This window comes from Canis aureus, chromosome 4 (genome assembly GCF_053574225.1).
Source record: "Canis aureus isolate CA01 chromosome 4, VMU_Caureus_v.1.0, whole genome shotgun sequence".
Classification (NCBI taxonomy): Eukaryota; Metazoa; Chordata; class Mammalia; order Carnivora; family Canidae; genus Canis; species Canis aureus.
In genome coordinates this window covers 30196774-30221964 of record NC_135614.1, presented here as the reverse complement: position 1 = coordinate 30221964, position 25191 = coordinate 30196774, and the positions used below count along the sequence as shown (strand labels likewise).

The 25191-nt window shown below is 51.4% G+C and overlaps 1 long non-coding RNA gene across 10 annotated transcripts; it reads left to right on the top strand.

Annotated features, from left to right (window-relative positions):
* Nucleotides 1–969: 969 nt before the first annotated feature.
* Nucleotides 970–23957, top strand: LOC144312428 (uncharacterized). 10 transcript variants are annotated; one of them, XR_013377903.1, is made up of 10 exons: nucleotides 970–1099; nucleotides 1885–1991; nucleotides 3949–4079; nucleotides 8787–8918; nucleotides 13601–13882; nucleotides 14025–14224; nucleotides 15741–15938; nucleotides 16017–16475; nucleotides 16664–16918; nucleotides 17611–23957. It is a non-coding gene; the product is annotated as an uncharacterized LOC144312428 (long non-coding RNA). The 10 variants fall into 10 exon arrangements; XR_013377901.1 differs by lacking the exon at nucleotides 8787–8918; XR_013377904.1 differs by lacking the exon at nucleotides 13601–13882.
* The last annotated feature ends 1234 nt before the right edge of the window (nucleotides 23958–25191 follow it).

Sequence of the window (25191 nt, the reverse complement as noted above, 5' to 3'; positions counted from 1 at the left end):
TGAAAAGAAAGAGAATGACCCATAATTCCAATATCTAGAGATAAATACTGTTAATATCTTAACGAATATAACCCATATCTTTGTTATGAATGACTACCAGATTATACACACTATGCTGTGACATTTTAAATATATATTTTATTATGGACCTCCTCCCACCGAAGCACCCGTACGCACACTACATCAGTTGTGATGACTGGATGGTGGCTGGATGGCTGCGTGATGTTTTGTAAGCACTTTCTTTGTATCAGTGCTAGAGAGAACATCATGCATTGTCTTTAGATCGTGTAAATGTGAGACACTCCCTGAGGTCTGAGGAAGGTTTTATTTTTTTTGTCCTCAGCAAAACATCCCAATCAAGTATGATTGCATCCCAGGTAAGTTCCTGGATTCTATGTGCCCTGCCCTTAGATGGCAGGCTAAGGGTTAATTTTATGTGTCCCCTTGGCTGGTTAAATGTTATTCTAGATGATTCCATGACAGTGTTTTTGGATGAGTGCTCCATTTCAATTGCCAGACTTTGAGTAAAGCAGATTGCCCTCCATAGTGAGGGTGGGCCTCATCCAATCAGTTGAAGGCCTGGATGAAACAAAAGACTCAATTCCTCCACGCAAGAAAGAGCTCTGCCAACAGACTGCCTTCAGGCTTCATCTGCAGTGTTAGTTTTCCTGGTTCTTCAACAGACTGCCTTTGAACTTGAACTACAACTCTTTCCTGGTTTTGCAGGCCTCCCTAATCAGATTTTTGGACTCACCAATTTCCCACAATCACATGAGCCAATTCCTTAAATATATGTATATATACACATATATTTCACTGGCTCTGTACTACTACACTAGATAAAGGCCCCTCCTTGGGGTCTTGGCTCCCTCAACCACATCTATAGGATGAATCACAGCTGACTCTTAGAAGGAGCGGATACATCCTGGCAACAGTTTCAGAAGGTTGACCTTCTTTGTCAACGTCAGTAATAGAATGCTGGTATCAACTCATGGTTAAGGTGTGGGCCTAGAGTCACCCTCACATCACTAATCACACTGGAGACACACACTGATACCTTCCTACAGCATCTCGATCATCACATTTTCCAGGTAAATAGGTAAGTTCAAGAGGTTGTTTACAAGACACCCTGGGTGCCCAACCACCTTGTCCAACTCCTTCCCTAAGGATCTCCCTGCCACACCGGACTTGGTGGTGCATTGGAGAGAAGTTCTTTCCTCCTGAAACAGAAGGGGGCCTAGGGTGTGAGGGGCCGGAAACCCAACTGCACAAGAACTGCATAGACAGTTGTAGGGATCGGGGGCATTTGGATTCAGAAAAGAGCAAGGCTCAGCGGTTGAGCATCTGCCTTTGGCTCAGGGTGTGATCCCGGAGTTCTGGGATCGAGTCCCACATCGGGCTTCCTGCAAGGAACCTGCTTCTCCCTCTGCCTATGTCTCTGTCTCTCTTTCTCTGTGTCTCTCATGAATAAATAAATAAAATCTTTAAAAAAAGAAAAGAGCAAAGGAGGACCATGGTTGGTGTCTTCACTGATGAGCTCATTATGGAAGAAGGATTCAGTTTACATGGTGCAGGAGGCAGAATTAGGATAAATGGGAGGAAGCCACAGGGAGACAGATCTTAAACCATTGTGAGCTGTTCGGGACAGGTAACGGGCTTCCTTTGAGCACATGAATGTAAGAGAGAGGCTACGGGGCGCCTGGGTGGCTCGGAGGTTAAGCCTCTGCCTGGGTCCTGACACCCAGCCCCACATCAGGCTCCCTGCTTCTCCCTCTGTTCCTCTGTTGCTCGTTCTCTCTCTCTCTCTCTCTCTCTAATAAATAAATAAAATCTTTAACAAAGAGAGACAAGCTATAGAAAACTAATTCAGCCTGTGTTGGGCAGGATGATCTTTTGTATGCTTCCCAGGCCTGGATACTGAGACAGCTAACCAACCACACACAGCCAGGGTGCAGAGGAAGCCAGCCCTCCATACCCCGGCTGGACAATAGGTAATGAACCAGTCACCGCAGCAGAGGCATGAGATCACCTCACGCGTGTTTCCAAAGCAGCCGGGCCTCCTTGGGCGCAGCCAGTTACCCGGGCTCCCGAGCCTGCCAGCCTGCTAGGACACGGGCCTCCCGCTCATCCAGGGTTCCGACAGTGGGTTCTGTAGACAAGGCTCTGCTCGGCTGGTGACCCAGGTGGTCTGTGCCTCCCAGCATGGGACCTTCGGGCACCCAGGGTGTGCACAGGTTTACGACGCTGCTGTGCTCCGGCCAAGTGACCAAGTAATTGATGGCAGGGCTGTGGGTGTCAGGGACTGAACTGGGAAAAGCTGAAATGGGGCCTGGTTCATCCCTGCAGAACTCCTCAGGCCCGGCAGGTACCTAGAAGCTTCTTCTCCGCAGGGTCAGACATGGAGGGGCTTTAAGACTGTGTCTGGCTGACCTGACCTGGCACCCACTCCCACTTCTCAGGAACTGGGGGCTCCTGAGAAACCCCTCCAATCACTCAGGCACTGCTGCCTGCTGGTTTGCAAATGCCCCCTCCCCTGCCCTTCCCAGGAGCACTAGCAGCAAGGGTGTTCAGAAGGAGCGTAGATTTTCTTTCTTACAAATGCCTTGGGACACCAGGCAATCTGAGGTCTCAGGAGGGCAGAGACGTGGTAGAAAACGGCAGCGTGAGAATGGACTTGCCAGGGGTGAGCTCAGGCTGGGTCAAGGTGCTGCGGCTGCAGAAGAGCTCCCACTTCTCAGGGGCAGCGACGGCGGTGCTGGGAGCGAGGGCAGCCACAGCCCTCCGCGGCCCCCGCTCTGATCAGCGACCCTCGGCTATTGTGTCTCCCTCTGGCCACGTGGAACCGGAAGAAGGCAGAGCTGGCTCAGTCTGGCCAAGCTGCAGGAGGCAGGGGGCTGGGCCGTTTAACGGGATGAGAGATGGTGGAAGTCAGGGGGGATGTTTAACCCCAAGAAGCAAAGACTGAGCAGGATGTGAGAGCGCTTTTCACGCCTCTGAACAGCTGTTGGGAAGGAAATGAGGTTGTATGTATCCCATGCGGCCCTGAGGGCCAAGTGGAAGGTAGGGGCGAGGGTTTGACGCATGATAAAGAAGTTTAGCACCTCCATATTTCTAAATGTGACATGGGCTGTGGCAGGAAACAGAGTCTCCCCTCCCCTGAGATGTATAAAGTGCAGCCAGAAGGCAAGGTTTACATGAAGGATTGGTGATGGCGGGGAGGTAGTGCCAAGATCGCCACTGAATCCCATCCACATACAAGGGTCTGTTTCATAAACACTTTTCAGAGTCTCATTCAGTTAGCTACTGTCATAAAATGCAAAGTGACAAGCAATCAGAAGGTCTTAGCAGCAGGTAACTGAACACTGATGTAGCACATGTGTCTGTAAGGTTGGCTGGGAGCAGCTGAGCCAGGCTGGGTTGGCTGGAAGAGGCTCTGTGCCACATGGTTCCCCTCCTCTTCCTGGGACCAGGGGGCTAGCCTGGGTTTATCCATCTCACTGTGGTGCAGAAGGGCAAAAATATAGGCAGAAGAAGGGAAGACCTCTGAGGCCCTTGGCCCAGGCTCCACCACCCCTGCCCCATCCTATTGCCCAAAGCAAGTTGTAGGAGGAAGAGATGAGGAAGTGTGTCCTGTTCATGGATACAGGCAAGGAGAAGACTTAGGGCAATAGTGCAGTCTAGTACAGTGGTCATTATGTCACTTTTGACAGACACACACAAAGTAGGTGTGCAACATTGAGTGGACAATGATAAGCTTCCTAGCAAAGAGTAATACCAAAAGGAGGTTCATGAGGAAATCAGAACTCTGTAGAATGCAAAAGTTCATCATCATTCAAAGCTTTGCTGAGCATATAAAAGTCTTCAGGCTTTGTACTGTGCCTAAAAGACTATAATAATGATGGGGAGGGGGGCCCAGGCATCACCTAGCCTAAGTATCTCACTTCACAGACTGGGAATCCAAGATCCAGAAAGAGGAAGAGTCCTGCCCAACTCATCCAGTTGACATCCAGCTCTTGTTGTAGTGTTTCTTCTCCTCCTCTGCACAGCCAGGATCCACTGGGCCTGCTATGCTTCTGAAGGTGAAGTTCTAGGGGCCAAGTGCAAATGCAAATAAGATATAAAATGTAGTTTGGAACCCCCATCTCTGAGAGCTCTGAGATTTCAATCAGAAGACAAATTTGCAGTGTCCGGCACATGGTAGGTGTGCAATAGCTGATGGCTACTAGAAATATTAATCAATAAAGTATTGTGGATGCTCAGAGGCAGGAAAAGAGGCTTGATGATGAGAGAGGCAGAAACCAAGGCTGGCATTCAGAAGGCTTTTGCAAGAGCTGGGACTGCGGGGTATGGCTTATAGGTAGCCTCGAGGGGCGCACAGCTTTTCCTGCCCTCATTCACAGTGGCTTTAATTGGCATGCTGGCAAGAAAAGATGTGGTCTTAGAGAAAGGGAGGTAGATTACACCCAAGTGGAAAGACATCTGAGCACATGAGATGTCTTATGTCCTTGATGATTTGCAAGGACATCTGTGGATGTGGATGATGCTTTTGAAACAGTCTGACTGGGCAGAGAAAACTGCTAGCAATGAGGGCAAACTGATGGCCATGGAGCTGTGAGGAATTCCATCAAAGTACAAGCTATCATTCTCCAGTACCTAGAAGAATACCTGGCATACAGAAGGTGCTAAATAAGTGTTGGTGGCATGAACGAGTGTCAGATGAGTCTGAGAGGTTACTAAAATCTTCCTGGAGCAGGCGAAACCTGGACTGGTGCTGAAGACAAGGTAGGATTGGAATCCATGATGGTCAGTTATTCTGGATATGGATTTGCCTTCCTTGTACACATTTCTGCTGGAATTCCCATGCTTGGACTTATCTACTGCACCGCGTGCCATTCCACACATCTGCCTCTGATCAACTCACTCCACAGCCAGTGAAGTGTAGCAGTGAGCCCGTGCTCAAGAAAATTCACTGGTCTTGCCATGTTCCTCACTTACCTGAAGCAGCTGACTTGCTAGAATGGCAGAATGGAAGGCAGACAATACCTTGCAGGGCCAGGGCAATGTCCTCCATGGTGCTGGATATGCTATAAATCAGTGTTCAATATGTTTCTCATTGCCAGGATTCTTAGGTCCAGGCATAAAGGAATGGAAAAGGGAATGGGCCAGTCACTACTTCCCCTAGTGATTTTCTAGCAAGACTTTTGCTTCCTTGCCTTGTGATCTTATTCTCTGTTGGATTAGAAGTCTTCATTCCAAAGGGAGGAACGCGTCTGCCAGGAGCCACATCAGTGATTCCATTGAACTAGACATGAAGATTGCCATCCTGACCATTTGGGGCTTCTCATGCCTCTGAATCAACAGGCAAAGGAGTTATTATACTGGGGGGTGATGCATCCTGACTACCAAGGGGAGATCGAGTTGCCACAATACACCAGAGGTGAAAGAGAACTCGGTCTGGTGAATATAGGGCACCCCTCAGTAATCCTTTGCTCTGTGGTCAATATCAATGGAAAACCACACATCGAATTCAAGCAGAGCTGCTAATGACCTAGATCCTTGAGGAATGAAGATCTGAGTCATTCCACCAGGTAAGGACGATGACAAGCAGCTGAGGCACTTGCTAGGGAGAAGCAAAGGTGGAGTGGTAGTGGAAACAGTTAGTTATAAATACCAGTCATGACCATATGACTAGCTGTAAGAACGAAGATTGTTAAGTGTTGGGTTTCTTCCTTACTTTGTTATGAATGTGTGTGCACACATGTGTATTTAAGTGGTCAGGTATCAAAAGAGGAGAGTGAATATTACCAAAGAGCATTGCATCCTCTCATGTGGGAAGGGTTAACATGTTTCTGATGCATTCAAGACAGTCGCATCATTGTAGGTGGAAATACAGCTTTTTTATTCTCTTGGCAATTATGTAGGGTTTCCGGAAATGTATATTGCTGCCAAGTTGACAAGGGGTGGACTGTGATGGTTACTTTTAAGTGTCAACTTGGCTAGGTTATGGTTCCTAAGGATTCAATCAAGCGTTAATCTAAGTGTTGTCATGAAGTTATTTAATAGATGTGATGAAAGTCCGTAGTCAGTTGATTTTAACTGAGGGAGACTTTCCTAGATAGTCTGGGTGGGCCTGATCCAATCAGTTGGAAGGCTTTAAGAACAGAGTGGAGGCTTCATACAATAAGAAATTCTACCTGTGGACTGTGATTTCAGCTGAGGCCTGCAAATTGAGGCCTGTTCTTCCTGATGGCCTCTTGACTTGTCTAGCCACCTCTCATAACCCACATAACCTCCATAACTCCATAAGCCATGGGTTTTGTTTCTCTCGTTGAATTGTGACTGACACAAAATGCATGGAGGTCAACCCAGTGGAAGGGGCTAAGGAGAAGGGCACGGCACATTAGGGGTAGGTCACAGGGATTGATCAATGCAAGGAATAAAAGGCACTTGGTCCAGTTAGGCCAGGACAGTAATAGCTGGGTTCAGTAGTACAACGTTTTGTGGCTGAAATGTCAGCCTAAGGTGTTAGAGCTCAATGCCATAAATGATGGAAGCCATCCAAAGCTTCCATGTTGGGTACAGACTGACAAAAATCTAGGCCTATAAAGGATCCATCTGAATCTTTTACCAGAATGGGCTGGAGCTAGGAGAAACTGAAAGCAGGGTGGTGCCCTTTGACTCGTTCTGTTCTAGGAGAGCTAAGTACCCCTTGCAGGAGTTTCACTGAGAACCATTAATTCACCAGGAAGCCATTTCTGCATTTCTGACAAAGAGGGATGGAGGAGAAGATACGGGAACAGTGGCAGTGTATTGACTGGGGGAGAATTGGGGGAAATTGAAACTTCACAGGGACCGTTGGATCATTTGCTCAAGACTTTATAGCCTCCCTGCATTAGAATTATACGTCCATGGCCTTTACCAAGGGATGCTGTGGCAGTTCTTCTCCGAGAGACAGGGTAGTTTTCTCTGACCCGCTGATGTTCAGGTGACTTTCTTTGGCCAGTGGAACCTCTGTGGAGGTTATAATAAGCTAGTTCTAAACCAAGGCTTCAAAAGGCATCACGTCTCCACTTTCTTGTGCTTCGGTGATTCGCTATGAGAAGAGCTTTCCAAAGAAGGTAGTTGTCACCCCTTCAGCCCGAGCTCTGGTTTGAACATGTGTGGGGCCTTTTGGAGATCAACTTCAGCCTGGAGCTGAGCTTAATCAACCCACACCCCGAAGTAGGCCCGTCCGGCCGGATTCAGTCGGGACCAGCCGAGCCTCAGCTCATCTGCAGACCCATAAGCATGAGAATGAATCCTTACTGCCCTAAGCCCTTGACTTCCAGGGCAGTTGGCACCGTAGCATCATCTCAGCAATTCTGTCCTTTATACTAAGTGAATGCGGCTGCCTCCAAACATGGTGTTCTCTCCCATAGTTTCGCTGAGGTCAGTAGCTACGTAAGCACTGGCCCCAGAGGGAGGATCCGTTCAGCTGTGGGCCACAGGTAACCTCTGAGACCCTGCAGAGAAGTGGGGAGTACATTGTCCCTGGTTCAGGAGACCCATATCTGCCACTAATTCTGCATGACCTTTGGCTGATCATTTTCTCTGACCAAATGCCTGCTGGTTTACCTCTGCCAAGTTCCTATCAGAATCTCTATGTGTTGAGTGACTGCACTGCGTGGCACAGGGGTCCCCATCAGAAATCCTTTCCAACAGCCCAGTGTTGGGCCTTGCTTCAGACTCTTAGAACGTTGATAGTGGCTGGGGGCGCCTGGGGGGCTCAGTTGATTGAACATGTGACTCTTGATTTCAGCTCAGGTCATGATCTCGGGGTTGTGGGAAGGAGCCCTGGGGTCGGACTGTGTGCTCAATGAGGAGTCTGCTGGGGATTCTCTCTCTCTCCCTCGCCCTCAGCCCCTCCCCCACTCTCTCTCTGGCACCTGTGCACATTTTCTCTCTCTCTCAAATAAATAAATAAATAAATAAATAAATAAATAAATAAATCTTTAAAAAAAACATTGGTAATGGCTCCTTAGAGCCTCCTTGAGAAAGAGACTGAGACTGTATCCAAGCTTAGCAGGAATGAGTTCCACGGGTGGCCCCCTTGGAAGTTAGGAAATGTTGGGGTGGTGATTTGTGCTCCTGAGGTTACCACTCCCCACTGGGAAAGGTGTTCACAGTGGTATGTGACCATGATGCTTTAGGGCTACCTGTTGAACAGGTGGGCCTGTGGAGCTGGAGCAGGTGCTGTTGGGTGCTCCTTGCACTGAGAGCCTACGGGCCAGGCTCAATGTTTCTGGCACTCAGGAGGAGATCGTCTGCTATTTTGAAGCAGTCAAATAAGCAATAAAATCATGGCTCCCTTGAGCTTCTTGGAGCACATAGGAGGCAGGCTGTTTGCACTACTTCCGCTTCCCCATGGCTACCCAAGGAAGCCCTTGTGGCACGAATAACCACTGTGCTTTCCTGAGCTCTGCAGCCCTGATGGAGCACAGCTGTGCACACAGCATCCTTTCAAGAGGCTCGAGAGAGGAGCACAGCTCTGTCCTGGGATGCACGGGGGCCCAGCTCTGTCCACAGCGCCCTGTGCAGTCTTGTAAGAATTGCCCAGCTTCTCTAGGACTCGGGTTCATCATCTCCAGATTGTGGTCATGCAGCGCAGATAAGAACAGGAGGATGTACCTGGGTTCCAGGGTGCCTTATAGCTTCTGTGTGCTCAGTTTCTATTAAAAAGGAGCTCAGATAAGAGATGTTTTGGAACAAGAGACTGAGGGTTTGAGCTTCAAATCTTTGTGTCGTAGGTGCCAGAAAACCTGAGCCAAAGTGGTTTAAGGAGAAAAAGCATTCTGACTTCTATAAGCCGAAAGTACAGGGACAGGGCTTGGTTGCAGGTGTGGCTGGACCCAGGCTTTTAATACCACCATCTGATACCAGTAAGTCAATCTCCCTCCATGCCTTGACTGTTGTCCTCAGTAACGGCTCTGCCGGCAGGCCGGATTCCTCCATGTGGGGGTGGCTCTTGGCAGCTCCAGAGTCCCCTACCTCCTAAAAACAAAAGACTAGCAGAAGAAGGTCTTCATTTCTCCAACCCCCACTTTTTTTTTCCAGCAAAAGTTCCAGGATTATATTTCATTGGATGGCGTAGGTTCTGTATCCATCCTGAATCCATCCCTGGGGCCGGGAGTGGAGTCCTGGCTCTAAACCAGGGTGGACCCTCCTTATAAATACATGGGAGAGAATGGGAAAATGCTTCAGAAAGAAAGGGGGCTCGGGCCTGGAGAGACAAAAATGACGGACAGGCACACCGTGGATCAAGGTCTCTGTGTTTATCCGTTGACAGCTGACCCAGCCAGGAGATGTTCCTGGGGTTAGGAAAACCAACAAACACACAAAAAACACCTGCTCACTCATTAGCTGGTGCAGAAACACCTGCCAGCACGTACGTGGGTGTCGCCCACGTGCTCAGCACCATGCTAGTAACTTTTAGAATTCAAGAACGTTGGCAGAGCAGGAGACCCCAGCCCCGAGGGGCAAGCAACCTAGTTGGGGACAGATGAGCCCAGAACAGTTAATGAGGTAGACCGACTAGTCTGATCCACACCCGTGCTCCGGGAAGCAAGAGACTGCTGGGGTCACGGTGACCCGAACGGTGAGGTCAGGGGGCCTCGATGGAGAGACGACGTTCGGACGAGCGCCAGGAGTAAAGGCGGATTCTCTAGATGTGGGGTGGATGCTGGAGGTGTCGGGGTGACTCACCGATGCGGAGTGGAGCTGGCTAAACAGACAGGAAAAAGCAGGGCCAGACCCCGAAGGCGCCAGACACCACGTGAGGGATCAGATTTACACGGAGGGCAGCAGGGAGCCGTGGGAAGCTTTAGAGCAAGGGCATGGCCGGACAATGAGCTCGCTTTTTCACTGCCAGCCCCACGCCCCACAGGTCTGCGCAGGGCGATGCACGGGTCCCCCCACCCCACCCAAGGACTCGGGACGGCCCATGTTAAAATCGCACGTTTATGCGGTCAAAGAAAAAGGAAATGTATCACACTGTATATATTGTATGATCCCAGTTGGGTGGAAAAAAAATATAGGCAGATCCTGCCAACTGCCACGAAGTGAGCCCTGGTATTTACTGAGGGCTCCGCGGAACGTGCCACAGAGCTCTCGCGGTTAGTTCGGTCCTCACCCGGTGACGTGGGTCTTATCTTCCCCTTTCACAGCTGGAGAACTAAAGTGGCAGGGTGTGACGCCAGGCGTGTCTAAATCCACCTTCGACCCTGTGTGGAAACGTTAACCATGATTATAACTCTGTGTGCGGATTACAAGGGATTTTCCTTCTCCTTTCTATACTTTTCTATAGTTTGCAAATTGTCTGCAGTGGATATATGTTACTTTGTCAGGAGGAAACAAATACATACTTAGGGAAAAAGCCTCTATTCCTCGTGCTGGGGGACCTGGGCCCTTTAGAGAAACTACTACCAAAGCTACAGTGAATTTCCCAGCGTTTTGGGGGCAACAAACCAACAGACAGCGGCTTCGCCCTCAGACTTGAAGTCCCCTGTATGTCCCGGTGCCTATTTCAATTTTTGCCATTTTCTGTCATTTACAAATTAATTTTAATTGCATCAAGGGTATGAGGATACTTGTGCCTTATAGAAAATCAAAATGTTATATAGATGAGACTCGAATTCCATTTGGTCCCCACGCCTCCCACCCAATGACTACCCCCTCCTCCATAAGGGGTCACTGAGTCTAGTTATTCTTCTAGAACTTTCCTTCTGTATTTACACATGTAAATAAACACCCAGAAAAAGAAGAGAGCATTATCGCGGGTGCATTGAACACTATCACATTCTGGTTTGTGTGCTATTCTGCGACTTGCTTTTTTCCTTCACCGGGATGCCACAGCTGTTCCCTGGAATCGTGAAGAACCAAAAATGTCATTCGAGCAACGCACGGGGCTCGTTCCACAGAAGGACGAGGCCTTTCACCTGGCCTCTCTTGCCAAGCGGGAGCATTTCACGGACTGCACCTGGTGCACACCTGGTGTGCCATGGGCGTTACCATCACCGGCCACCATCACAGTTGGGACATCTTTAGCAACTCAAGACAGGAGTTCATGCCACCTCCAGGAACACCACAGGGGCCATTATTTCTCCTCGCTGACTGGGGCTGGTTTCAAGGATCTGGCCTAGAAATCTAGAGAGGAGCTGGAGGGGAAGGCCTTGCTTCACCCGGGAGGTGAGGAGATGGTGGGGCAGGGAGCCTGGCACCTCCTGTGCCAACAGGTGCGGCCTCCCCAAGGACAGCGCTGGCATGGGAAGGTCCACAGCAGGGAGAACAATACGCTAATGAAGCCAAAGAGGTGGACCCACATCCACTTGTTCTTTGCTTACGCAGCAGGAGGGTTGGACTGATCCAGGGCCTGACAAAGGGATGGACGGTGGACCTCTCTGGGGGCTCCGGCTGGATTCACCCGGTGGAGCAAAGGAACAGACGCCTTGTCTTGTGTTCTCGGTATCATGGTCACATTCCCAATCCCTCTCTGCGTCCCTGGGGAAGAGTCTGGAGAGGTCGTGAAGCGTCACCAGTGTGGAACCCATGACAGGCGCCGCATTTTAGGAGGCTCCCACCCTGGGGGTTGCCCCTCCGTGTGCACGACCGCGAGGATGAGCGTCCCCTTGGGGCTACACCTGCCAGCCTGCCTGCCTCACCCTGTCCCTCTGAGCACCCTGTAATGACCGTCCGGAGGTGCGCACCAGTGGAGGGAAGCCCAAGGTCGATTTCTTGCTCTGGGCCCTCCCGGCTGGCACCCCCGAGAGCCACAGTGCTCTGTGAGCCTCCGTTTCTTCTTCTGCAAACGGGCAATAATGAACATCTCACACGCAGTTGAGTCACATATGCAAAAGGGCCTAACAGCTGTGCTCGAAGCCCACTGGCTTCCCCACAAGTCAGTCCTAACTCGCACTTTCCAGTGGCCAGAGACCAGCAGCAGCCCCCTACCTGGGCTCCTGCACGGGCATGCAGGCTGCTGGAGCTTTGAACCCCCATCAGGAGCCCCCCGGCCCCCTGCTGGTTCAGGCCGGGCCTGCCCTCTGCCCTTGCACACCCACACCGGCAGCAGGTGTGCTTTGGGACACGATTGCACGGCTCCAGGTGCCTCGGAGGATCCCTTGGGGTGATCGTGTCTGCCTGTGCCGAGGTGTAGGGACTGAGCAATGGGCCCACAGGAGTCGGGGTGCTCCCCGGAGCCCCGGGCTGGGCCGCGCTCTCAGGAGCTGAGGCGTCACTCGCACACACACACGTGTCCCTGTGCGGCCGTGACTACATTCCCAGCATAATTGCATCTGCCCAGTCACTTCGCCCAAATGTTTATACAGCTGGGGAAGATGAGGGTGTTGGAGGAGTAAGGTCAGAACCCGCCGTTATTGTGAGACTCGGCCTGGGCACCAGGCAGGAAGGTCCTCCCGTGTGTGTGTGTGTGTGTGTGTGTGTGCTGAGCTACTTACTTCCCTGGTTTGCCGAGAGACACCCGGCTCCTGGGGGACAGTGGTCTGAAACCCGTTCCTGCCTCTTCCACCCAGAGGAGTTCCCGTTTGGGTTCCCACGGGGTCCCGCTGCTCTCTCTCTCTCTCTCTCTCTATCTCTCTCTCTCGTGCTTTTGCTTCTGGACTGCTCCTCACTAAGGCCTTGGTTCTTTTGGGGCCTATATGTAGGCCAGTGTCTGATTCATCTTTCCTCCTCTGGATACCAAGCACAGGACCTGAAGCAAAGTCAACTGTTAGTAATAGTTTATTGGATTAATAATAATGATAATAATAATAATAATAATAGGCCACCTGGGTGGTTCAGTGGTTGAGCACCTGCCTTTGGCTTAGGGCGTGATCCTGGAGACCTGGCATCGAGTCCCACATCGGGCCCCCTGCATGGAGCCTGCTTCTCCTTCTGCCTGTGTCTCTGCCTCTCTCTCTGTGTCTCAAATAAATAAATAAATAAATAAATAAATAAATAAATAAATAAATGTGATAATAATAATTGAAAGAAAGGAGCCCAAACTTAAAGCCCTAAGTAGAATATCTACCTCCCAGGCAGCCCACCCAGCTGTACGTAGCATTGGCAGGGGGACCAGAGGCCAGAGTGAGGCTCCCAGGGCCCCCCGCTTGGTCTCTGGCTTCTTCTGGGGTGGTTCAGTACCCGCTCCATCGGCCCCATCCCACAGCTACCATCCCTGTCCCATCTGTGACCATCCAGATATGAAACACCGACTCTTCCTTGACCTCAAAAGGACTGTGTGCATGGCCCAGAGTTGGTGGCAAGGAGCGTGCCAATGACCCTGGACACAGGTGCCACTGGGGAGACAGATCCCTGGCTGCCCTTCCTGATTGAGGCTCCCCCAAAGCCAAGGTCTCTGCTCTTCCACTCTTCAGCCTTCCAGGCTCCATATATGTCTTCCCTTGGATCAGCAGGTGAAATCTCCTCATAGTCCTCTCCCTTCAAACTCAAAAGTTCAGAGCTGGAAAATCCACCATCATGCTCCAAAACATAAGAATTTTTTTTTTAAATCCCCTGGGGACAAAGATTCCCAAGCTTTGAGAAACACCATACTGTGTTCTCCCAGGTGAGCAGAGAAAACAGAAGAGAGGCTTTCGCCTTCCCAGGCAGGTCTGTAACCAACACCAGTGGAAAGAAGACACCAAGAACCTCTCCCAGGCCTAATTGTTCAGCAAGAAATTTCCAATCCCGCTCTTCAAGCTACAGTATGGCAGAGCCAAGCCACGTCGTCCAAATTGAACTTCGAAATGTGGTCGGTGGGGAAAGAGCCCAGGTCACACCTTCTTGGGCCAGAGATCCCAAGCTCAAGATGTCATGGAGCAGGGATCCCATCAGATAGGCACCCATGGTCAGTACAATAAATAGAGCTTTCTAGGCCTATTGTTCTAAAAATTATTTGTTATGATAACAGACCCCTTGGCTTGAGCTTGAATAAGTATGATTCCTGGAGAAGAGAGAGTAACTGGGTGTGTTTTGGCGGTGACCCTCAGATGCTGCAGCTATATTCAATCTATTAGTTTGCAAGAAGAGGAACTGCCTGTCTCCTATCCCCAGCGTGCAGGAGTCTGTCCGCAATTCTACTGCTGGGCCCCCGGTGCGGCAGATGCTCTCCCTGCTTCAGAAGCAGCTACCCTGCAATTTTAGCAGAGGGCAAGCTTTCCCCTGTGCTGTCCACACAGACTCCAGCAAGGTGGGTGAGACTGGGGGCATGCCAAGGCGTGGTGGCCAGAAGCAGAGAAGAAAGCACATATGTTTAACTGGAACAGGGGGTGTGGCTATATTTCTTGTTTGGCTCAACCCAGAGAGAAAGAATCAGAAAGAAGCATGTAACCATGTTTATAACTTGGTGACAAGACAGCATTTGACCACTAGTCAAGAGGTGCAGGGATCGTAATCCTGAACGTGAGCTGCAGGGAGAGCTGAGCCAGGCCTGACGGCAGAACCTCAGAGGGTCCAGGACACAGGGCAGAGGCAGAGGAAGAGGAAGGAGGGAGAAAGTCCTGGCTTCCGTGGGACTCCCTGGGCACTGGGAGGAGTGCAAACCCTGCCCCTGAGTCCTTGCCCAGGTAGTGAGGAGAAAGGTCCCATGGATGAACAGGTGCAAGGACACCCCCGCTGTGGTTGGTAGCAAACAGGATGGGCATCTAGAGACTCTAGTCTCTGCTCTTTGGCTACCTCGGCCTGGGATCGGGACAGGTCTCCTGCCTTCTCTCAGCCCCAGGATCCCCATCAGTTATATCCTTGGAGTGATCTATGGGAGTCTTTCTGGTGGCCTCAGGGGTTGTCTTGAAAAGGAAGGAAGCAGAGGGGGAGGTGAGTTATGGGGAGAAGCAGAGCACCTTATACCACCACAGCTCACCTCCTCCTCCGACCACAGCGAGAGCTCAGCAGCTGACCAGGAGGGTGCCTGTGTGGGGCCCATGACCCAGAGCCCCAGCAGAGCCCTGAGCTCACAGAGCTGTGAATGCTGGAGACGGATGGTCAGGCACAAGGGTAAGGAGCGGGCCGCACACAGATGGCCTCATCCGGATGAGCAGCTCAAGCAAAGCAGCCGTTCCCAGGCCCTAGCCCCAAGGTCCCCCCCCGCCCGGATCCCTGGGATCCATCAAGCTGGTGGATCCCGGTTGATGGATCCCTAGGTGGTCCCCCCAACCCAGATCCTGGCTGATGACCTGGGGAATGGGTTCTCGTCCTATTCCTGGCCAACCCAGGTACAGCAGCTCCCCTCTAGAGAGCTTCCCTAATTCAGAGCACTTGCATCCTGAGCAGTCTGCAGAACCACAGGGGCCAGCGCCAGGGTGCACCCTCCACATCAGCCTGCCTGTGGCAGGGTCTCAGCCAGGGGCCTCCTGGGGATGCAGGACAGCTGAAGGCAGGAAACAAGGATAAAACACAGCAAAGAAAAATCCACATCTCCCTCCTTCGAGCAAGAGTCTGAATAGGCCCCCTACCCAGCCATGTTTCTGGTGAGGGAGGAAGACGTGGAGTAAAAACGCATCCACAAGGGGCCCCTAGGACATGGCCTTGGCGATTCAGATCTCCTCTCCTATGGATCGCAATTCCCTCATTTCCTCCAGGAAGCCTTCCAGCCTACACTAGCCCACAGAGGGTCTCTCACACTTATCATGCTTTTGTTACAAAATCTTGCACTTAATTTTTTTCCCACGGTCCCACACTTGTCATATTTTTCTCTGCCCCGAACATAGGATATAGCCTCACCCTAACGCTAATTCACAGTCCACTACAGAAGATATTGTCTGGATTTCAACAACGTTCAAGAAGTATCCTCTGCTTGCTTCACGTTAGCCAAGGGCTCATGACTGACCACTTGCAGTCCAAAGTCTCCGCTTTACAGATGGAGAAACTGAGGCTCAAAGAGGATGTGCTCTACCTGAGGTCACAAGGTGAGTCAGTGGCGGGGCTGGGCCTACAGCCCACAGTGCTGTGGCTTCTATCTCACTGCCAATTCTTCTTTTCTGGAGCCTCCTTGACAGATGGTCTCCCTCCGCATGGATGCCTCTAGTTCCTGGGAGCTCAGCCCTGCAGAAGGCAGCTAGGGCAGCACTGGGCAGCTCTCAGAACCCTGTTCTTTCTGCCAAGCAACAATCTGCTTCATTGCAACCTCCTCTCCCTGATCCGTCTTTGTCACTCACTCCTCTGTTCCATCTCTCATTCATTCGTCCAATCACCATTGAGCACCTGCCTTCCGCCGGTTGAATTCAAGAAGTGTGTCTTGCCTACCGAGCAGGGACAGCTGCGGAGAACATTAGATGCTTGGTGTGAAACTGAGCTCCAGAAGGCCAGGGACCACTTCCGTGTTCCCCCACTGTATCTTCAGGGACAACCACGGTGCCCAGCACGGCGAAGGGGCTAATAAATATTCCCGGATACAAAAGAAATTGTGAATGACATTGATGTGAAACAGGAAAAGGTGTGTTCAGGTAGGGCGATGACAGAGAGACAGCTGCTAGCCTGTTTGGGTCGGAGGAGGGAACAGTCAAGACAGACTTCGCATTGGGTGGGAGAGGGTGGGTTTAAGCAGATAGAGGAGGCGGGAGGGCCCCGCAGAAGGAGGAGACACCACTACAAAGAACAGGGTACATCTTGCATCAGTAAAAGCTTCCTTTAGGAGCCATCCTGAGGCAGGAACCAGGAGTAGGAAGAAACGAGATGAGTAGGGACAGCTGGTCACCAAGGGCCTCGAACGCTAGGCGGAGATCCCTGGACCTGGTCCTAAGTCAAAAGGAAGGCAGCGGCGACGGTGACTCCAAGGTGAGTGACAGGATCTGAGCAGTGCTTTGGAAAGATCACTATGGTGACCGTGTGTGGAATGCATCCGCCGCCTCACGTGGGGACCCGTCGGGAAGCCGGTGCAATTGTCCAGGTGAGAGATGATTACAGGGCGGCCAAAAGACCAATCATTTCCCAGTTGAATGGTAATTGGCCATTCTGAACGCAATCCCGGGGTTGTCAGTGTCCCCAGCTGTAATTTCCTTCTTGTGCTCCGGCTCGCCCTGCGTGAGCAGTTTAAGCAGCTTATGGCTAATCCTCCCCACCCTGCCATGGCCAGCCCCTCGGTGGGCAGGGCTGTGTTTCTGCCTAAGGACTCCGATCTCTTCTCTTGTCCCTTCTCTGGGGCTGCCGTCAGGCCCCAGCCCCCTGCAGCCTCTGCCGGGCCAACCAGAGCACCAAGCTCGCGACACCAAGATGGCCTCCGTGGGTCTGGGGCCCAAATTGATTAATCATCACTTTATTCCAGCGATCGGCTCTGCTGCAATTGGCATATTTATTTCTAATCAGCTCTTAAAAATGGCATCATTCAAAGGTGCTTAACCACATTACTTAATTCTCAGTCTGTATTACTATTGATTTCAAATATTCTCCTCAAGATATGGCTCATCATTCAATGCAGAAGTCTGTTTATATAATAATCTTATCTGGTTACTAAAATCTGTGAAATCTCTTCAATTGCCTCTAATGCAAGATCGGAGGCTGGTTGCTAAATGAGTCAATTTTACTTTAATTTGGTTTATTTACAGTACATGTTTTAATGCTCTGCTTTCCCATCTTTTGCAGCAACACTGAAAAATAAAGGCAAATGTAAGCAGAGAGAGGGGCCTGTGCTTCCCTCCATCTGCAGGAGTTCAGGCAGCCTGACTGAGCTCCCAGAGGTAGAGCTTTCCGCCTCTGCCAGCCAGCGGAGGGGTGTGTGGTGGCCCCCAAATGCCAACAGCGAGAGCGCGGTGTCGTCAAAGGAGCACAGATTTGGTGCAAATCTCCGCCATTCCATAACATCACTGGGTGCTTCGGCGTCATGGAGACTCAGCTTCCCTGTCCGTGAAATGGGGATGATAGAACGTGCCTCCAGGTGAGGGCCTCGGGAACCCCACAGAGACGAGGAGGTGAAAGTGCACGTGGTAGGGATGTAGGGATGCGGTGCTCCCTGTGCACCTGTGCATTGGCTTCCTGCTCATGCTGCCTTGCTCCTGGGCCAAGGGGGCCCCAACCCCTCTGTATCACAGCACTGCCCCTGCACGTTTGGCTTCATACCCCCTGCTAAGTGACACCGTCTGTCTGTGTCTCTCCGATGGAATGCCAGAGGAGAAAAGGCAAGGGAACCACCCCTGCGTGCGAGCCAGGGCCCGGAGTCGCTCACTGCTGGTGGCCTGAGGCCCAGTCGGGTCACCTGCGGCCAGGGAGCAGAGGCCCACAGAGCTCTCTGCAGAGCTGGAACGTGCCAGGGGCCAGGAGAGGCTCCGGCTCTGAGACACGGCGCCCTGGCCTGGGTTTGCCCCTCACTTGGCCGGAGATGCCGGCCAAGGCCAGAGGAGGGGGCACCGGCTGGCAAGTGCCTGCTGGGGGGCAGGGGCAGGATGCTAAGCAAACCTGCCGTTCCTGTTGCAAGTGCTGTGCCCGTGCTGTCGTCTCCGTGCCTGTCCTCTGCCAAGGCGGCGCCGAGGAGCCCCCCGCCTGCAGCGGGCCGTTTCTATTTGCCCCTTGCTGCCGCCGCTCTCTTGGTCAGGTGTGAAAGCGGCCATTTCATGCTCATCTCCCCCAATTAACAACAGCTGGTCCCCTATAAAACCAACTGGTGAGATGGTTTGTTATTGGAAGACAATGCGACATCATTAGGCATTAATGGCTCCAGCCTGGCCGCCTGGCCTGGGTTCGTGGGGTTAATGCGGCGCGATGTCGGGTCTCACCCTGCAGGGCTACTAGCCTCCTCTGCTGTTTGCAGGCCGCTTCTCCAGCTTCCCTCTTCTGAATCAGGGCCTGGGGGGCGGAAAGAAGTCAGAGGAAGCTCTCGATTTCTTGCAGGGAAGCTGCAGGAGCCCTGGATCTATCCCTTACAGGAGGGAGGGCCTCACAGGATTTCAATTGAAAGAACAATTTTGAATTCAGAAAGCTTTTTTCTTTTTAATTCTTTCTTGTGCCTGGGTTAATCCGTTGGCACCTAGATAAACACTCTTTTTGCCCCTCTCTTTGTTCATCCCTGCATCCCTGCCACTGGCTGGTTTGAGACCCTTCATGCTCCCGGTTTGAACATTAAGAGTGGAGTCGTGGAAAGAGCCTTTTCCCTGGCAATTTAAGAGTGTGACTGGGAGAGAAGATCCTGGGCAGGCCGGGACCCAGAAGTCACACTGAACAGACTGGGCGCTGAGCGTAACTTTGCCACATTTGGTCCAAACTGGCCTCCTGATGTGAACGTTTCATCGTGGGCTCGTTTATGTTTCCCTGTGACCTAAAACCAAAGCCTTAGTCTGCGTAGCCCTGTCGATCTTAGCAACAGTGACCAACACGGTTCCACAAGGGAGTCTCCCTTTCAGTAAGCAAATCCCAAATCTCCATGCTATTCATTCATTCACTTGGCAAACATGAAATGACCACTGATTTCTCTCTCTCTCTCTCTCTCTCTGTCAAGCTCTACTGACAAAAACATCTGTCGCTCCCAACAAATGCAGTTAGAACAGATGCATATCAAGGATTTTGGAGGAAAGGAAAATTCTTGATCTATCCTTCACTCCTTCCTTCTTTCCATCTTTCCTTTCTTCCTCTGTCCTCCTACGAAAACATCTTAAGCATTCATACTTGATATAGACTTGATTAAGATTTGGGTTCTATGCTACGGGAACAAGAAACTAGCCATCTGCACAGAGCGACAAAGCGGCACCCCCACCAAGAGAAGGCTCAAAGCCCAGTCAAGGAGCCCTTGGGGCTGCTGGCAGCCAGCTCTTCCGGCATGAGATGTGGCCAGAACCTTGAGGGTGAGCCAGCAATGGCAGGACAGAGCCCCTGGGATGAGTTAATGCTTCTTGTGCCTTCTGTGCTTATTGCCCTGTTGTCCTCCCTTGATGTTTAGGGGAATGGATCCTATCTCAACTCTTCTAAGGGAAACCAGCCAGTAGACGTGGAATCCATCCAATTGTGCCCAAAGCTGGGCAGAGCTTTGTTGGGAGAAGAGCATCCCTAGGCCAAAATCCTAACCCACCCCGGGGGAGCTGCACCAGGACTACTTAATAAGGCCCCTATAAAGGGTCTGGAGTAAAGCCTCAGCCCATCAGGGTTTTGTGTTAATAAAGAAGGACAATTCCTGCTCGTACATCCTGGGTAGGAGTAGATTAAAAGAACTCACTGTCTGTCCCATTCGTGAGCCATTTAATCAAACAGTTCCATGAGCACTCACTTTTCTTCCTTCTCATGGTCTCCAACTTTTCCTGGGAATAAGTCTTAAACCTCGGGTTCCCAAAGGAGAGAGATAGAAACCTTATCTACACTTACTTTATTGTTTTGAAACCGAAAATATGACATCAGTTCTGCCAGAGGATTGTCCTACCCACTCTGAGGATAGGAAGTGACCTAGAAAATGCAATAGCGTCCACACCAAAAATATTGGTATTTAGGAAGGTCAAACGACTCAAGAAAGACTTGGGATATCTTCTCAACTTTACCACTTGCAAACGTACTGGGTGACCACAGGCAAGTATCCCACCCTCTCTCTCTGGGCATCAGTTTCCTGTCTGAAGGAAGACTGTTCTGGAGAACAGATGATGGTTGCCAGAATCATAATTCACTGCCTCTCTCTACGTCTAGCATCTCCCACGTGAGCCCATGCCCAGCATACAGCTGAACACCCAGAAGCCCCTCAGCAAGGAAGTTTTGAATGAATGAAAAACATCATTTCACAACTGGAGACATGCTCCAAATGATCCAGCCCCCAGGCTCTTTGCAGTAGGACTTTTGGAAAAAATCTCTCTAGATGCCGCTTCATCTGGATGCTGACTTCCTGCAAACCAGCTGACCTGTATTTACAGTATCCACATTTGTTTTGGAAAAAATCCAAATGTCCACTTAACTGGGCTGGAGGCCAGCATAATCTTCCTATATTGTTTGTAACCGTGAGATTAATGGTGGGCCTTGCTCTGAGCCTTCTGGTTACATCATTCACCTGGGGGTGTCTCTTCAGTACAGATAACAGTAATGGATCGATCTTCCCCATGGCTGTGCTCTGTTTTAGGAGCCTCGGCTTCTGGGGGTCGGGGGGAGAGCATGGGAGACAGAGCTACATGGCTTTGGAGACAGACAATGGTGAGTGTGGAGAGAAGTCCCAAACCCTGCTCTGCGGATCCTGTACCGGCTGAGTGATCTTGGGCAAGTTGCCTAAGCTCTCCGAACCTCAGTGTCCTCGTACAGAAGGGTCGTACCACTTACTTCACACAGTGTTGGCAAAGATTAAACAGAAGAAATGCTTCCTCAATGCTTGCATTCCAGCCACTGATACATATACCCACATAATTTCTTTTACTAGTGGAAAGATGGTTGAGCAGTTCACTTTATGTTAAAATAGAGCATGAGAGGGCCACCTGGGTGACTCAGTCGGTTAAGCGTCTGCCTTAGGCTCAGGTCATGATCCCGGGGTCCTGGGATAGAACCCCACATACAGCTCCCTGCTCAGTGGGGAATCTGCTTCTCCCTCCCCCTCTGCCCCCCACCCTGTTTTTTCTCTCTCTCTCAAATAAATAAATCTTTTGTTAAAATAAAAAAAATATATAATAAAACATAGCATGAGTTACAACTCAACAACAACCACAAAACCAAACCCATTTAAAAAACGTGCCAAGAACGTGACAGATGTTTCTCCAGAGAAACTAGACATGGGGACAGCAAGTTCATACAAAGATGCTCAATATCCCTCGTCATCATCACTAACCACCCATTAAGACGGCTAGAGCAACGGCAGCAACTCAAAGACCAAAACCAGAAAATGCAAGCGCTAGTAAGGCTGTGAAGACGTCAGCATCCTTGTGGACCGCTCTGGGGAACGTGAAATAGCACAGCCACTGTGCAAAATGGTATGGTGACTCCTCAAAGCAGCCGATCCTCTAAGTCCACTCCCAAGTACATGCCCCAAATAAGTGGAGGTGGAGACTTGAACAGCCATTTGCACGCCCATGTTCATAGAGACATTGTTTAGAAAACAGAAAAAAATTCATCTGTTTTGATGAACAGGTCAACAAAATATGGTACATACAGGCACTGGGAGATTACTTAGTCTTAAAAAACAGGGAAATTCTGACACGTGCTACAACATGGGGGAATCTTGAGGATGCCAGCCCAAGTAAAATTGACAAAAGGACAAATACTGTTTGATTCCACTTATGGGAAGTTCCCCAAAAGGTCAAATTCATGAAGACAGAGGGGAAATGATGGTTTCCAGGGGCTTGGGGAGGAGGGAATGGACAGTTAGTGTAAGATGGGGACACATTTCAGTCTGGGAAGATGAGAAAGTTCTGGAGATGGATGGTTGTGATGGTTGCAGACCAATGTGGATGCACTTAATGCCAATGAACCACATACCTAAAAATGGTTACGACGGTAAATGTTGTGTTATACGTATTTTATCACAAACATTCTTTGAAAAAAATACAGGACATGGGTGATGTTATTTCCAACAGAGAAATCAAGCTCCTGGGGGGTTTGATATCCATCCTCTGAATGTACTTGTTACGATGTTGACAATGGCCATGATGATGGTGATTAGTGGTGATAATCGCAATCATAACAATTTTAGGTGTTTTTTCATTGTCAGAAGAAACACCCTGTTTTTTACAGAAGGGGAAATTGAGGCTCAGAAAGGACTCCCTCCTAGGCCAGGATCCCGAGGCCACTCAGCTGCTCATGTGGCAGAGGCAGAACCATAAGTACAGCGGGTGGTGTGCAGGAAGAGCACCGTGTATGTAGGGGGAACACAGGACGTGGGTCTTGTCCACTCGAGGCAGGTTTCCATGAGCCTCTCCAATTGAGGTCCAAAGCTCGGGCAACCCCTAGTCGGGTTGAGGAGGTCTAACCAGAAGCCTAACCAGAGGAGGACATGACCTCTGTCTGTCCTCTTGGCCACTGGACATGGGCCACAGAGGAGATTAGAGGGTGTGTTTTCCCTTGTTCCCCCAAGCACATCACTACTTCCTCACCGAAGATCATTCCTGAGTGAGCTAGGGATGCTGGGAAGTAGCAGCCTGGACACACACACACACACACACCCTGCCCCTGACCTGCCCCTGATCTGGAGAATCAATCTGAGCTCCATCAGTTACTTCCTGTGTGACCTGGGGTGGAGCACTTACCTCTCCGGGCCTCTGGTTTCTCTGTCCATCTTATACTTCTCAGGAGGTTGATCCCAAAGACTGGGAGTGGATGGAAAGTTCTGTGTGAGGGGTGAGTGTCCTTTTACCAAACTAAGACCCCCAAGGCATGGTGGTCAAAGATGCACATTCAACCCCCATTTATGGAACACATGCCTGGCTTCCTGCCACAGGTGTTTACAAATGGTGTTCTACTTCTCATGCAGCCGTCTACACTGGGCATTACTACCCCTGTTTTCCAGGTGAGCCTCTGAGGGGCTAAGAAATGTGTTCGGGGTCACACGGGTACTGAGCGGTAGAGCCATGGTGCTAACACAGGTGGGCCGCCCTCGGAGCCACTGACTTCCCTTCTTCCCTTGAGACTGTGGCCAGAAGTGGATGCCGGGTGGGGCTTGCAAAGACGGAGAGGATTCGGTCTCCGCATCCAGGGAAGTGAGTCCCATCAGGAGCCAATCCCAACGTACTGTGGCTCATCACTGAGCTAGGGAGCTTGATAGGGGCACCAGGCAAGGGGTGTGGGCCCAGACTTAGAGGGATTTCTGGAAACCTGTATGTGAGCTGGGCTGTGAAAGATGCACAAGGGTGGTCAGATGGGATGGGGGCAAGGCTTTCCAGGCCGAGGGACGTCCCTGAGCCACCACACAGAGGCCCGGCTCTGCACGCTGTGTTTGGAGAAGCAGGTGTCTGGTCCCGTGGGGGGCGGGGGTGGCTCCAGGTGGAAGGGAGGATAGAGCTGAAGATGTGGGCAGGGCCTGGGTGCAGCCCCAGGGCCTTAGAGTGTCCTTCATGGGTAACAGCTCATGCAAAGCTTAAAAGCCAGGAAGCCGGGGTCAGGTTGGTCCACACTCCGTGACTGAAGCTTCAGCGTTCAGCTTGGGTGGGGGGCCGGGGAGCAGCCGCGTGGGCATGGAGTCGGAGACACTTGTTCCGAAGCTGCTGAGGACTTGGCCAAGGCCCTCGCTCTGCCTGCGTAGACCCAGCCCTACGGGGCTGAGCAGCTGGGAGAGGTGGTCTAGAGGGTGTGAGCAGTTACCTGCTGCACAGCCTGCAGCAACTCACTGCCCCCTCCTGCCCCTTGGGCCTCGGCTGTCATGTCAGTCGGATGGGGAGGACGCCCATGGACCTCGGGTGGCCTAGGGTGGGGGCAGCCCTGCAGAGTGGTGTGCAGCGCCTCGTGTCCCGGAGGCAGCTCAGTGACGGTTGCGGCTCGCCGGCCAGAGAGGGGAGCCTCTCCCATCACCCCGGGAAGGCTCCACACCCACTCCATCCACACCCCCATCCACCACCCCCCAAGGCCTCGAAGGAGGGGTGGGCAGTGAGGAGCAAATGGCCGGGATGAAATGCATTCTGCTGGCAATTGCCTTCATTGCCAGCCATAAAAATACATCTATATTTAAATATGCTGGGATAATTCTTAAGTTTTATTAGTACTTAAATATTTTGGCATGTTTATTTCTCCTGGAACAATTATGGAGGTTTCATTGTTTTACTCACAAAAAAGAGACTAAATCTCCTTTTACAATAACCCCCTGACAGGCTGAATGTGGCACTCTCTCGAGCGCGGGTCCCATTACGGCCTTGTCTCCTGCAGGGGCAAAACCCGGAGGGTGGAGGGGGTTCCGACAGGCCCCCTGTGCTATGTGGCCCTGGATGGCACCTGTTTGTCCCTCGGGCCTGCTCTCGCCTCCGCTCGGGGGGGGCCTGCCTGGGTGGAGCGTGTGTGCTCCAGCAAGCCCACGCTGAGCTTGGCCATGGGCCGCTCAAGGAGGAGACCGCAGCGGGGACGAAAGCGCAGCTGGGGCGCCCGGGCCTTCCTCTGCTGGGGCCTGGGAGTTGCCGTCTACACGGCAGCCATCACCCCCCAGCCCTGGCTGCTGTCCCTGCTGTCCTACCCGCCCTCCTCCTGCACCTGCAGACCTGCTGCGGGGAGGCCTCTCGGCTCCCACCAGTCTTTGCAAGCACCACGGCATTCAGGGCTTCCTGCATGCTGGCCCCACTTTCGTAAACAATCTCTTAC